The sequence below is a fragment of the Ovis aries genome, chromosome 21 (genome assembly GCF_016772045.2).
Source record: "Ovis aries strain OAR_USU_Benz2616 breed Rambouillet chromosome 21, ARS-UI_Ramb_v3.0, whole genome shotgun sequence".
NCBI lineage: Eukaryota > Metazoa > Chordata > Mammalia > Artiodactyla > Bovidae > Ovis > Ovis aries.
In genome coordinates, this window is record NC_056074.1 from 17,848,680 (window position 1) to 17,863,312 (window position 14,633).

Consider the following 14,633-nt stretch of genomic DNA (forward strand, 5'->3'; position numbering starts at 1 on the left):
AATTCAAGATGCTGTTGATATAATGGTCTGCAGATAGCATCTGGAGAACTGGACTAATTCATTCATTTCTGTGTGCACACATTAATTCTACTAGTAGCTATTGAAAATTCACTGTGTTTCTGGCACTTGTTAGTGATGGGAAATGTGTACATTTATGTACGCCTCATATCTCAAAATGCGAATTAATGCAATAGCCTTGCTAAACAATTGGCAAATAATCCCCTGCTCCACAAGAGAAGAAAACATTTACACAAAACAATCTATGTACTATGTTATATTTGCTTTCTAAAATTTTGTCTTAAGACAGTATCTTCCTGAAATATAAAACAGTAAATTTTGTCAACCATTATTCCTATAACTATGCCTGAAATGCATTTCAACGTCATCTATTTCAAGTTCTATTTGTTTTGCAAATCAATTCATTAGACACAAAGTAGAATGTGAATCTGATTATCCATATTTTTTTCCCCAAGCTCAAAACTTCCATTGAAATTAACACTGATTTTTGAACTTCAAAAGATTCCTCTGTCATAGATTCAATTATAATATCTGAAAAGGAGTTTTAGGTAATTTCTAAGATCTTATTATCCTATGCCTTTCACAACACATAGGGTGTTTTGTGTAAATGTTTCCAACTTGCTCATCTTAGTATTTGTCCTCTGGTCTTGGATTACAACACACCTCCAATCCAATTATTTGAGCTGTCTCTGAATCATTCTTGCCTCCATTTCCCTCAAATATTATCTCATTCAACAAGTCACCAAAGTCATCTTGGAAATGATTTTCAGATCTTCTTTCTCACTAGTCTCATCACTGCCAACTCCCTAACTTTCATTTTAGTCAAGTTTACCCCTAGTTCCCTTTCTGCCTAGTTCACTTCCCACGCAAGTATGAAATTACCCTCCTCAGAAAAAATCCAAATGCTGTACATCCTTATGTTAAACTCTGGTGGCCTTACATCACTTCTGGCTCTAAACTACCTTTTAATTTTCATCTCTTATTCCTTTCCTAAGACCCTAGGGCTTCCCCAATAGTTCAGTGGGTAAAGAATCTGCCTACCATACTGGAGACACGGATTTGATCCCTAAGTCAGAAAATGGCAACCAACACCAATATCCTTGCCTAAGAAATCTCATGGACAGAGGAGCCTGGTGGGCTACAGTCCAAAGAGCCACAAAGAGTTGGACATGAGTAAGTGACTAAGCATGTAAGATTCCTTAATCCTGTCCCCTTCTTCTAACACACAAAGACCCACTATGCTCTCCTAGGCCTAACACACATTTCCACTTATCCATAGCCTCAGGCATGTTTTTTTCTGTGCTTTCATTTCAGGCTCTGCAATAAAAGGCCAAAAAAGTCCATGAAAAGCTGCTCAACACTGCTAATTATTAGCGGAATGCAAATCAAAATTACAATGGGGGTAGCACCTTACACCTGTCAGAATCAGTTCAGTTCAGTTGCTCAGTCATGTCCAACTCTTTGCGACCCCGTGAATTGCAGCATCCCAGGCCTCCCTGTCCATCACATCCCGCGGAGTTCACTCAAACTCACGTCCATCGAGTCTTTGATGCCATCCAGCCATCTTATCCTCTGTCGTCCCCTTCTCCTCCTGTGCCCAATCCCTCCCAGCATCAGAGTCTTTTCCAATGAGTCAGTTCTTGGCATGTGGTGGCCAAAGTACTGGAGTTCCAACTTTAGCATCATTCCTTCCAATGAACATCCAGGGCTGATCTCATTTGGAATGGACTGGTTGGATCTCCTTGCAGTCCAAGGGACTCTCAAGAGTCTTCTCCAACAGCACAGTTCAAAAGCATCATTTCTTTAGCACTCAGCTTTCTTCACAGTCCAACTTTCACATCCATACATGACCACTGGAAAAACCATAGCCTTGACTAAACAGACCTTTGTTGGCAAAGTAATGTCTCTGCTTTTGAATATACTATCTAGGTTGGTCATGGCTTTTCTTCCAAGGAGTAAGTGTCTTTTCATTTCATGGCTGCAGTCACCATCTGCAGTGATTTTGGAGCCCAAAAAGATCTGACAGTGTTTCCACTGTTTCCCCATCTATTTCCCATGAAGTGATGGGACCAGATGCCATGATCTTCGTTTTCTGAACGTTGAGCTTTAAGCCAACTTTTTCACTCTCCTCTTACACTTTCATCAAGAGGCTTATTGGTTCCTCTTCACTTTCTACCATAAGGGTGGTGTCATCTGCATATCTGAGGTTATTGATACTTATACTGGCAATCTTGATTCCAGCTTGTGCTTCTTCCAGCCCAGCCTTTCTCATGATGTACTCTGCATATAAGTTAAAGAAGCAGGGTGACAATATACAGCCTTGATATACTCCTTTTCCTATTTGGAACCAGTCTGTTGTTCCATGTCCAGTTCTACTGTTGCTTCCTGACCTGCATACAGGTTTCTCAAGAGGCAGGTCAGGTGGTCTGGAGTTCCCATCTCTTGAAGAATTTTCCAAAGTTTATTGTGATCCACACAGTCAAAGGCTTTGGCATAGTCAATAAAGCAGAAATAGATGTTTTTCTGGAACTTTCTTGCTTTTTGATGATCCAGCGGATGTTGGCAATTTGATCTTTGGTTCCTCTGCCTTTTCTAAAACCAGCTTGAACATCTGGAAGTTCATGATTCACGTATTGCTGAAGCCTGGCTTGGAGAATTTTGAGGATTACTTTACTAGCATTTGAGATGATTGCAACTGTGTGGTAGTTTGAGCATTCTTTGGCATTGCCTTTCTTTGGGATTGGAATGAAAACTGACCTTTTCCAGTCCTGTGGCCTGTTGCTGAGTTTTCCAAATTTGCTGGTGGGTTTGAGTTTTTCAAATTTGCTGGTCATGGTGGAGAGGTCTGACAGAATGTGGTCCACTGGAGAAAGGAATGCTAAACTACTTCAATATTCTTGCCTTGAGAACCCCATGAACAGTATGAAAAAGCAAAATGATAGGATACTGAAAGAGGAACTCCCCAGGTCAGTAGGTGCCCAATATGCTACTGGAGATTAGTGGAGAAATAACTCCAGAAAGAAAGAAGGGATGGAGTCAAAGCAAAACCAATACCCAGTTGTGGATGTGACTGATGGTAGAAGCAAGGTCTGCTGCTGTAAAGAGCAATATTGCATAGGAACCTGGAATGTCAGGTCTATGAATCAAGGCAAATTGGAAGGGGTCAAACAGGAGATGGCAAGAGTGAACATTGACATTCTAGGACTCAGCAAACTAAAATGGACTGGAATGGGTGAATTTAACTCAGATGACCATTATATTTACTACTGTGGCAGGAGTCCCTTAGAAGAAATGGAGTAGCCATCACAGTCAACAAAAGAGTCCAAAATGCAGTACTTGGATGCAATCTCAAAAATGACAGAATGATCTCTGTTCATTTCCTAGGCCAACCATTCAGTATCACAGTTATCCAAGTGTATGCCCCAACCAGTAACACTGAAGAAGCTGAAATTGAACGGTTCTATGAAAACCTATAAGACCTTTTAGAACTAACACCCAAAAAGATGTTCTTTTCATTACAGGGGACTGGAATGCAAAAGTAGGAAGTCAAGAAACACCTGGAGTAACAGGCAAATTTGGCCTTGGAATATGGAATGAAGCAGGGCAAAGGCTAATAGAGTTTTGCCAAGAGAATGCACTGGTCATAGCAAACACCCTCTTCCAACAACACAAGAGAAGACTCTACACATGGACATCACCAGATGGTCAACACCGAAATCAGATTGATTATATTCTTTGCAGCCAAAGATGGAGAAGCTCTATACAGTCAACAAAAACAAGACTGGGAGCTGACTGTGGCTCAGATCATGAACTCCTTATTGCCAAATTCAGACTGAAATTGAAGAAAGTAGGGAAAACCACTAGACCATTCAGGTATGACCTAAATCAAATCCCTTATGATTATACAGTGGAAGTGAGAAATAGATTTAAGGGACTAGATCTGATAGATAGAGTGCCTGATGAACTATGGAATGAGGTTCGTGACATTGTACAGGAGACAGGGATCAAGACCATTCCCATGGAAAATAAATGCAAAAAAGCAAAATGGCTGTTTGGGGAGGCCTTACAAATAGCTATGAAAGGAAGAGATGCAAAAAGCAAAGGAGAAGGAAAGATATAAGCATCTGAATGCAGAGTTCAAAAGAATACCAAGGAGAGATAAGAAAGCCTTCCTCAGTGATCAATGGATGGAAATAGAGGTAAACAACAGAATGGGAAAAACTAGAGATCTCGTCAAGAAAATTAGAGATGCCAAGGGAACATTTCATGCAAAGATGGGCTCGATAAAGGACAAAAATGGTATGGACCTAACAGAAGCAGAATATATTAACAAGAGGTGGCAAGAATACACAGAAGAACTGTACAAAAAAGTTCTTCAGAACCAAGATAATCATGATGGTATGATCACTCACCTAGAGCCAGACATCCCGGAATGTGAAGTCAAGTGGGCCTTCGAAAGCGTCACTACGAACAAAGCTAGTGGAGGTGATGGAATTCCAGTTCAGCTATTTCAAATCCTGTTAGAATGGCCATCATTAAAAAATCTACGAAAAATAAATGCTGGAGAGGGTGTGGAGTAAAGGGAATCCATTGGTGGGAATGTGAATTGGTACAGCCACTATGTAAAACCATATGGGGGTTACTCAAAAAGCGGAGCAACCATATGATGTAGCAATCTTACTCCTGGGTATGTGTCCCAAGAAAATTGTAATTCATAAAGATACATGCACCTCAATGTTCACTGTAGCACTATTCACAATAGCCAGGATATGGAAGCAACATAAATGTACACAGACAGAGGACTGGATAAAGAAGAAGTGGTACACACACACACTGATATGCTACTCAGCCATGGAAGAGGGAAATAATGCCATCTGCAGCAACGTAGATGGATTTAATGATCATCCTAAGTGAAGTAGGTCAAAGACGAATATCACATGATATCACTTAACAGGAAGAATTTAAAACAATGATACAAATGAACCTAATACAAAACAGAAACATACACACAGACATAGCAAATGGTGGAAAAGCAGGGAGAGGGATAAATACGAGTTTCAGATTAACATATACTCACTAGTATATATAAAATAATCAACAAGGTCCTACTGTATAGCACGAGGAACTCTACTCAATACTCTTGTAATATTGGGATATTACCTGTAGGTTATTGTAACATGCATGCCCAGGACAAAGCTGATGCCACCTCCCTGATGAAATTTTCTCTAAAGTCCACAGGCCAAGTATTCTCTTCCTACTGTGTGTGTATTCATTTATTATAATTTCCACACTTTAGTTCAAAGGTTTCTCCTCTCTGTCTTACTAGGCTGAAGGCTCCTTGAGGGTACAAAACTGGTATTTCTCTTGTGTATATCAAATACTCAGTAAATGTCAAATGAGTGAATTAGTTCCATTCCTACTCTCAATTGCCATGACTTCTTCATAAAGCTTTCCTGTCCAGTCAATAAATGTATGAATAATTTTAATTTAACACCTAAATTAAGGTGGAATTATCACTCTCATTTTTATACTTAATGTCTTCTGCTGATAATTTATTCTGTTTCAGAGGAACAAAAAGAGCCACTTTGTGACAAAATTACTACTGTAGAAGCATCTCAGTGTTAAGCAACTGTACTTAATTTTCTGATGTATACTGTTGCTTACTAAAAAGTAACTATTCCCTCAGAAGTCATTGTGAGAAAAAAAAACAAAAATATCTCTCCTGACTGTGTGAAAGGAAAGACGCTTCCAGGCAGGTGATATGAATTTGATTAACAGAGAGAATCACACTATATACTGTAATTGTGTTATGGTCTGTAAAATGTGAAAAGCAACACATGATGATCAATTAACAAAGCACTCTAGATAAAATACAAAAAAAATCAGAAAAGTTTGAAACATCAGACATTATTATAAATGCATAAGAGTTTCTGGGCATAGATGTCAATAAAGATATACAAGTAACTAAACTAATACTTTTCATCTGTATTCCAGGTGAAAAGTGTTTGGATATTTGAGACCAGAAGTAGTTATTTCTTAGGAGTGTTTTTTATTCACACAAAAATTGAATCCTACCATTTTCTCACTTACTTTTTTGAGGTTATAAGGGATTTCCAACCAGCGTTTTACATATACATATATATATATAAAGACTATATATACACACATATATAGACTTTAAATATATAAAACACTGGAAATCCCTTAGATGGAATCAAGAGCCCTTCAAAAGCTGCTTCCTATAACTTGCCTGGAATCTGGAATCATTTCCTGGTATTCTACACCTCACTCTCTCTGCTCCACTCATAGTTTTCCAAATATGCTGTGCTGGCAGACTCTTTTCTTTCACTTCCTGTTACATCTACCTCACCTTTCCTTCTCAGAAATTAACAAATCTTATCTGAGTTACCTCTCCCACGACTTTTGATGTTCTCAGACACCCAGGCTTCTCCTGCCCTGTATGTCGATTGTACTTCTAAACAAAATGGCATGACATTTAATATTATTCCACATTTTCATTATTTGCATGCATGCCTTTTTAACATATTTAAAAAATACAGAACTCCTGTATGAGAACTGGAGTTAAGGTAATTAACAGAGCCACTATGGCTCCTGATTGCTGCAAGATTACCGACAACTGGGAAAGAGGGACATTATGTCGCAATAACAACAAAATGTATGATTGAGTATTAAGGGCTTATGAGAATATATTTCAGTTGTCAGACCAAGTACGGGGCCAAAGAAGGTTTTCTGTGAGAGTTATGTTTAAGCTGAAGCTATACGGATAAACAGAAGGAATGTTTTTTGCCTAACTTATATCATGATATGTGGTCAGCTCACAGTAAATATTTGTTGAATAAACAAATAAATGATAAAGTAAAACTTTTCCTAAATTTTCCACATAATTTCTGCAAACCTGTCACATTTTTTAACAAACGGAATGCTTAAAGTCTCAGGTTTTATCTCTTACATATAAAAATATTTTAATGCAAATTAGTTGAGAGAAGAATTCTATAATGATTGTGCATTGGATAGTGGTTATGAAAGCCAGAAATATATGTGACATATGAACTCCCAGTGCTATGCCAATTACAAAAATCCCATTTTTTGGCTATGGGATAGAAATAAAGGGCTTCCTTCATAGCTCATACATCATGTAAATAAAGTGTATCTAGTATTTTTCAACTTGGTAAAATAAGCTTAATCACTCTCACAAAGGCAAAAAAATAACTGTTCTATCTGAATTTTCCTGAAGATGCAGTCACTTTTGTTGTCTGCCTTCTTGACACAAAGAACCTGATCATCATCTGCCTGCAAGACACATGCATCTTGTCATCTGTCTGCAAAGGTTTTTGAAATTTTTGCCACTGACAGCTAACTCTGTTTTGACAATCTATTTAAAGGAATGGAGCGAAAGTTGTTTTAAGGAGCTAAGTTGCTGCCACTCAAGGTCCTCGGGGAATTTTCTAGCCTACGGCCTTCATATCTTTATTTAAATATAATGCGGCCCATGCCTGACATTTTTCTAAAGCACTAATGCAGTAAGCATGTGTAATCTGCCAGGAGGGACCAGAAAAACCTCTTAATAAATCATATTATCTAAACATTTGGAAAAATGACTTGGGAGATGTGTCCATAACATAAAAATATCACACAGTGTATGACAGGCCTCTACTTGGAAGAGGAAAACAAGTAGTACAAGAAATTGTGATGCATTTGCTAATTCTGTTTCTTGAACAAGGATTTTTTTTTTTTTTTCCACTCTGTGGTTGGATAAAACTGTCACATATTCTTTGTGCTGAGGACAGAGGCCTGGATGCTGTGCTGTAGACTTGAAAAGGTATTCATCCCTCAGTTCATGGATTTCTCCAGCAAGACGGAATCTCACAGCATCCTCAGTGATTTTGGAGAATCAACTTTGTTCCTCAAAATCTTGTGTGCTCCATGTCTGTATTTTAATTGAAAAGCATGGGGGCTCTGAAGACCAAAAGGTCTTTTGAAATTTGGATTTCAGATTTCAACTCTGTATGTATTCATCTATAATTTTTATTGCTCTACTTAATCTCTCTCAGGCTGTTCCTCACTTGCACATTAGGGACATTATATGCCTTCTTATATATATATCTAGTTATAAAGGTATAAGTGGCATAGTTAGAATTTGATTTACAATTTTAAATATATTTCTCTCAGTACACTTTGATAAATCTTTTAAGTTTATTATTATTACTGTAATGTTTATTGCTTACAACAAAATATGTATAATTAAAATATAAGTCAGATAATGAAAATGGTCATCAGGGGAGTATCATTACTTACCAATATACCGAACATAAAATCTGAATCCAAAGATCTGACCTCATAGCACATAACTACTGTGCTGTAGAGTACTCAAGTAATTTGCTAAGAACTTCTTTTTTTAAATGTAATCCCTGAGGGCAGAGATTATGTCTTAAAGCATATGCTAGGATATTAAAAAATCAGTTCTTTCTTTCTTAGTTTTAGCTGAAACATTAATATAATTGTTATAAAGTGCTAAAAAAGATACTGCTATGGCAGTAAAGCAAACTTTACTCAGAAACTATATCAGTTACATGTCCTTTTGTTACCCCTTGCCCTGAAAAGTTAAAATAGTGAGGGTACTTATTACTGTGGTTGTCATGAGAACTAAGGGAGATAATTGTTTGTAAAGAACTTAACACAGTGCTTACCAAATTACTGAATGATGAAGTAAACTCTGAATCGAAATGTTTGATTTCACAGCATCAATTTTTTTTTTTTAATCAGTCTTTGGTTGGGACAAGATTTTTGTTGTATTGTCATATATTGTGGGGATATATTAATAGCATGCTGTGTGCATACTTAGTCACTCAGTTGTATCTCTGTGGCCCCATGGACTGTAGCCCAGGATTCTCTGTCCATGGGATCCTCTAGGCAAGAATATTGCAGTGGATAGCCATTCCTTTCTCCAGGGAAAGTTCCTGACCCAGGGATCAAACCCAGGTCTCCTACATTGCAGGTGGATTCTTTACTGTGAGCCACCAGAGAAGTCCATATTAACAGCCCAGATTAACACTAATAAACCTGCTGGTATTATTAATGAGATCAAAGTACTTTTCTGGCATAAAAAAATAAAAATAAGTGCCACTAAATTTTACGAACTCTGTCCTTATTTACCATGACTATATGTTTTAAATCTTCTTTATCAAGCTCTAAGCAGATTGAAAACACTCACTTCCATTAATCCCACCATTCATGCTGGAAACTTAATTTTTACCTCATTGATGTCAATAACAGAGGGATAAAAAATGTTAAAGTTGAAAAAATAAAATATGTTAGAGCTTACATGTTCCAGTCACCCTATTTGTAAATGGAAGTTTTGGGCTCATAGAAGTCATGATGTATTTATTAGAAATAAAAAAAGAAGAGGAGAGAGATGCACCAACTAATCTCACCCCTCAGTAGAGGCCTCAGCATTCCCACTTGGCACTTAATCCATTATACTGCACTTAGCTATTAAAATTTTAAGTAAATCTGGATTTTATCCTGTGGCTCTAATTGTTCCATCTGGGATGGAAACTGAGAACACTACTGAGAACACTACCATGTTTTTATAAAGGACATTTTTGACAAGCTATTTTAATAATACACAGAGCATAATGCACTTGAAAATGCATACTGAAGACCTATGTAAAACCTCTAGGAGGATAGTTCACTGAGCTAAGTAGAGGCTGAGAGGTTTGGTAGGTGGAAACAAACTCTTCTGTCTTTATTAACAGAAATGTTGCTGTTTTAAGCTGCTAAACGATGATCAGAGAGAAGCAAGAATCTTCTAGATACACTCTATCCTCAACTCTTATTTATACAGTTATATTACTGAATCAAATAAACTGATTACTGATGGCTTTTTCAAACTCCTCACTAAAGGCAAGCCTTAATGTGTTAGGAAATCTAATTTACTATTCTTCAAAATGCCTAAAGCTAAACTCTTGATTAAAACTTTTGGTTATCATCTCAGATATATTTTTGTAATTGCTTTCAGATGCATCAAAGTCAATATAGAAAATATTTTTAGAAATAGTAAAAACAATCCTGAGTGTATGAATTAAAAATAGATGAGTGATTGATTTAAAATTCTTATATTTAAGTTTGCGATAACAGCATTTTGTAATTAAATTACAGAAGTTTAATGTTATAGACCCATTGATATGTCATTTGCAAAAAACTGTGTGAGGGGTCTAATTATAGGGACTTGAATACATTTTCCATTTTAAAACTGCATGTTTAAATAACAGATTCTGTCCCCTACTCTCAAGCTAAGAAATCAATATAGTTCAAGAAATGCAGCTTAAAAATAATGATTGATTTTGCTCTCATATTGATTCCTGAATAATACTGAGAAATTCCCAATATACTAGAATCTAAGTCTTTCTTCTTGAGCATGCTAAGCTGCAGTTACCATAAGCTACATGGGGTTATGAGCTGAACAAACCATTTTAGCTCTGTGGGTTAATGAAGAATTAAGTTGAAAGAAGGGGAGGAGTTTCTCCAAAGATAAACTAAAAGGCAAAGAGTTGTTCTCAAGGGAAAATTGATATCAGAAACATTAATTGTTTTTGAAAAATTATCTGAAAAATAATATCAGAAAAATTAATACAAGAAAAGGGAACATCCATATGCATGAGAAAGAAGCCCATTTTTTCACATATGTATGTATGTATGTATGAGGACTACATACATATTCTCCAGACATAAAGAAGAGATTCCTCTCCTCTCTCTGGGCTTTTTATGACAGAAATCACTTGATTTTACATGTCATTCCTTCTTTCAATTTATGTCTATGAATTACCTCTTATACATGAAGATCCAGACCAAGAAACAAGGTTGAATAAATAAATGCTTACACCATCCAATGAATTGGCAGATACATAAACAAACAATTTCAATCATTAGTATTAGCTACAGTGTAGATTACGGGGAAAGAGAGAGTAATTTTTTCTCCTGAAGTTAGGGGAATACAGATGTTTGAAATGTTTCACAGAAAAGAAATAAGCAAATTTTGATTCACATGATGTATAAACTGGAATTTGGCAAAATATAATAACAATAGCGTTACCAATTGCTTCCTATGTGCTGAACACTGAAGTGCTTTACAAAGATTATCTCACCTAATCCTCACGACAACCACTGGGGTAGGTGCCATTATTATCTCAACTTTATAGGTGACAGATATACTGTAAAGCCACAGAAAAGTTCAGAACTCTGCCACAGGTCACATAGTAGGAAGATGGATTTGAATACAAGCCAAAACCTTTGCTTCTGTCTACTATACTTTGGTACTGAAGAAAGAAGTGTCTCGGTTAACAACTATTCAACAGTCAGACAAGTGAAATAGCACTGAGTAATTCAGCATGCTTGGAGCAAAAGCTCTGTTTCTGGAGTGACAGGCATAGGACTGGGTAAAAGAAATAGGAACCAGGCAAGGAAGGCTGCCTGTGCCATGTGTATTGAGGATGGAATAAAGACATGTAAGACTATAGGCCAGGAGATCGTATGGGAGATGAACACATTAGCCAAAGTGAAAGACTAGTCAGTCTTAAATAAGACAGCATCGTTGCGGCAACAGGTGAGCAAGATGCAGAGGAGAAAGGGTAGTTAAGGTTTGGAGAGGGACTGAAAGTGGTGAGGGGAGAAGAGAGAGACTAGAATGACTCCTAGGCATATTTCCTGGGTAGCATGGTATAAACCTTTCCCTTCTCCAGGGGATCTTCCCAACCCAGGGATTGAACCCAGGTCTCCAGAATTGCAGGCAGATTCTTTACCAGCTGAGCCACAAGGGAAGCCCAAGAACCTGGAGTGGGTAGCCTATCCCTTCTCCAACAGATCTTCCTGACCCAGGAATCGTGAACCGGGGTCTTCTGCATTGCAGGCAGATTCTTTACCAACTGAGCTATCAGAGAAGCCCAATTTGTATGACAAATCACAACAAAAGGACGACAGCTGTTTTCCTAAATCTAGGTCTTTGGGTTTACCGCAATTCAGAATTTCATGTAATCTTTCTTTTTTTTTTTTTTTTTTTAAATTGGAAGAAAACAGCTTTACAATGTTGTGCTGGTTTCTGCCATGCAACAACTCAAATCAGCCGTAATTATACATATATCACCTCTCTCTTGAGCTTCCCTTCCCTCCCCACATCCTATCCCTCTAGGTTACCACAGAGTACCATCCCTGTGGTATATAGCAACTTCATGTACCTCTTTAAGATATGCATGAGCTTAATGAAAGCATCACCTATTCAGAAGATATTTCTCTGAGAATGCATACCCCAACCCTTATTCCTTTGCTTGGGCAAAAATTAATTCATTCATTCTATTAGCAGTCTGAAAAAGATTACCTTCATCTCTAATCCATGAAAATTCACAGGAAGAATTTAATTTTACCTTTTCTTGTGTGACATTCAAGTGACCTTCCAACTGTTATATCACCAATATTTACCTTAGCCTCATGAGATCTGCCAAGGAAAAATGTATTCCTATTTTTAAAGGGTAAAGAGAGGTTAAGTGACTCATCTGGGGAGCTGGAAATAATAGCTCACTCTCTGGAATCAGCTCATTATGTGTAAGAGCAACTGGCAAATGGCAACTGATATTTCATATGGCTTGAGCTGTTGGAGTCTGTCTTTATCAAAACACAACAAGCTCAGGAGCAGAAGAGAAACTGAATATGGCTTTTTTCAAGACAGGCATTTTTTTTTTTCTTAATTCTTAGCAAGCTTTGCCACTGACCTGTGGACTCAATAAATAAGTTCAAGGTGATAATGAACATCAGCAAAATAGCCAAGAAATGTAGAGAGAAGTGTTCACTATATAATACTTGATTTTTACATCAAACATCTTATAATCCATTCCAATAAAAGTTTCCAATAAGTTTCTAACACTAAATAAAGGTATAAGGGCAGGTCTGCCATACATTAGTATAGGTTGATAAGCAACTCTGATGAAACACTGTAGCCCGCTTTCCTAATGAAGTAATTCATAAGTCCTGGGGAGAAATAAATGATAGATATGATGGCAAATGATAGATAGCTTTCTTTTCCTCAAATCACCTTTTTCTCTGTTGATTGGTTTTGTGTGGTTTTTCAGGTTCTCATACTCATTTGAATTTCTTCCTATCGTTCTGGCTCTTCTTTCTCAGTTTCCTTGGCAAATTGATGCATTGCCAGACCTTAAAAGCTTGAAGTATCTCTTGGATGGCTGATCTTTTTTATCTACACTCACTCCCTGTCAATGATTTTCCCTAATCCTAGAAGGATATAATGGTGGCTTGGGCCACAGTGGAGTGCCATACAGGGGAAAACAAAAGGCTGCATACTGAATATATTGTAAAGGTAGACCAAATAGGTTTCCAGAATAACATACTATGGGGTATATACAAAAGAGAAACATCAAAGATGCCTCTGTGATTTTTGGATCAACAACAGAGGGATTAAGCTGACATTAACTGTTGGGTAAGACTGTGAAGGAAACAAGTCTGTTCTAGCAGGAATCAGGAAGTGAGTGGTGGATATGCTACAGCTGAGAGGCCTATTATGTACAAAAAGTTGATTAGAGTCTTAATTAGCATTCAAAGAAGGAAAACCAGTACTATTGATATGGAACACAGATGAGAGTTTAGGCATTAAACCTTTAGAAACATGGAGTGGAAGGAATTCTTTGGAAGGCTACCACCTCTGAATCTGATGGTGAGCCTATAATTCTCGAAGGATACCAAGGGCTGGCACTCAGTGAAAATGCAAGAAGAGAAAGAAGGTGTGCAAGGAAGAGTAGAACTCTCAAGAACAAACCAAGACCTACAAAAAACAACTGGAACACATGTGGACAAATGGAGACCCTTGTTTATTTCTCACTGTCTCTGACTTCAACAATGAATGAGATCATCAGAAGCTGGAATTGTCTGCCATGGAGATCCTGGTTCGGGACTCAGTAGGAGCTGTGGGACCCATAGCATCCAGTTGAGTGGCAAATCAGGGCCACCAAGTATGTGCTGGGGCAACCCGTGGCCTCCTACACTGACCTGCAGAGTGTAATGGCTACTGTTTTTCTACAGACATTCACGTGGTATGCCCTTCACTTCCCTTAGATATTTTCCTTGAGACTTTCCAAGGTCATCACTTTTAATTGCAATCCCACTCTCTCACAATCTTATCCCTGCTTTATTCTTGCCCTTACTACTTTTTATTTTATAATTTTTTACCACAGTTCATTTCAGTTCAGTCACTCAATCGTGTCCAGCTCTTTGTGACTCCATGATTCGCAGCACACCAGGCCTCCCTGTCCATCACCAATACCCAGAGCCCACCCAAACCCATGTCCATTGAGTCAGTGATGCCATCCAACCATCTCATCCTCTGTTGTTCCCTTCTCCTCCTGCCCTCAATCTTTACCAGCATCAGGGTCTTTTCCAATGAGTCAGTTCTTCCCATCAGGTGGCCAAAGTATTAGAATTTCAGCTTCAACATCAGTCCCTCCAATGAACACCCAGGACTAATCTCCTTTAGGATGGACTAGTTGGATCTCCTTGCATTCCAAAGGACTCTCAAGAGTCTTCTCCAACACCAC

General features: G+C 37.8%; 1 protein-coding gene across 3 annotated transcripts in view; it reads right to left on the reverse strand.

Annotated features, from left to right (window-relative positions):
- LUZP2 (leucine zipper protein 2) overlaps positions 1-14,633 on the reverse strand; it is a 517,618-nt gene that overhangs the window by 207,989 nt on the left and 294,996 nt on the right. The window lies entirely within an intron of this gene.